Raw genomic sequence first — 1,338 nt, forward strand, 5'->3', positions numbered from 1 at the left:
CACACACACACACACACACACACACACACATATTTTTTGAGATGGCGTTTCACCCTTGTTGCCCAGGCTGGAGTGCAATGGCACGATCTCAGCTCACTGCAAACTCTGCCTCCCAGGTTCAAGTGATTCTCCTGTCTCAGCCCCTCAGGTAGCTGGGATTACAGGCACCTGCCACCATGCCTGGCTAATTTTTTGTATTTTTTTTTTTCAATAGAGATGGGGTTTCACTATGTTGGCCAGAACTCCTGACCTCAGGTGATCCACCCCCCTTGGCCTCCCAAAGTTCTGGGATTACAGGCATGAGCCACTGCTCCGGGCCTGTGTATTTTTATAATAAGAAGAGGTTTTTGAAAAAATTGAGATAGATGCAACCCAGTTAAAAAAATCCTGATATGCAAGATCCTGCCTTTGAACAAGAGATTTTAAAAAGGAGGGTCATTATTTGCTGCCTGCAGGGGTTCACTAATGGATATGGGTAAGTTCCTTGAGCTTGAAAAAAGATAATAATTAATACCCACTTACATCTCTAAAGTCTTGAGGTGCTCAAACCAAGTAGGAGTGTGTGAAATGCTTGTAAATTTCAAAGTACTCTATGAATTTAAGGTATTAACTAATGGATAATGACTTCTTGAATATTTAAGAATGGTTTGATTTACATTTAGTAGAAACTCATCTAGTATGAAAATGATATCTATATTACAAATGACTAACAACTCTACCGTTCTCAACCTCTTTATGTAACCTTCCTTCTGACCAAAGGACTCAAATGACCTTGAGGAATAGCCTGTTTGCTGGGCGTATTCTCACTTTAGCACTTCTGGAAATATCCATTCTACAGGTAGTATTTCATCTAATTGTCCTGGCCTTCCCAAAGCACCCTTAATCCAAGGTGTGAGATGGCAAAGTAATACATATTTTACTTCAGAGATGACACCTCAAGGTTCTATCATAGCTCAACATTTTCTAGTCTCCTTTCTTCTCTGAACATTGTCAGAGGGGAGACATGTGTTCCTGGAAAAAATTAATTCCTGGAATGGTGTGTGTGGGGGGGTATGGGGAAGGGGAGGAGATGTCCGTTGTCTTTTCTAGGGTTACTGGGTGGAATTTCCTCGCAATGATTAATTCCCTCCTTGACAGTGTTCAGAAGCAGGCACCTTGATGGCTCTTTAGCAGCAATACCCCTCCCCTTCTCTCCTAGCCTCCTTTTGTCATTAAGCAGCCGCCGCCGCTGCCGCCTCCTCCTCCTCCTCCTCTTTTTTTCTTTTCTTTTCTTTTCTTTTCTTTACTTTTCCTTCCTTCCTTCCTTCCTTCCTTCCTTCCTTCCTTCCTTCCTTCCTT

At 42.5% G+C, this 1,338-nt stretch overlaps 1 protein-coding gene across 9 annotated transcripts in view; it reads left to right on the top strand.

Moving 5' to 3' along the window:
- Nucleotides 1-1,338, top strand: part of REPS2 (RALBP1 associated Eps domain containing 2) — a 221,826-nt gene that overhangs the window by 110,828 nt on the left and 109,660 nt on the right. The gene's annotated exons all lie outside the window — the stretch shown is intronic.

This window comes from Sapajus apella, unplaced genomic scaffold, assembly GCF_009761245.1.
Source record: "Sapajus apella isolate SASKATOON/1434 unplaced genomic scaffold, GSC_monkey_1.0 scaffold17, whole genome shotgun sequence".
Classification (NCBI taxonomy): domain Eukaryota; kingdom Metazoa; phylum Chordata; class Mammalia; order Primates; family Cebidae; genus Sapajus; species Sapajus apella.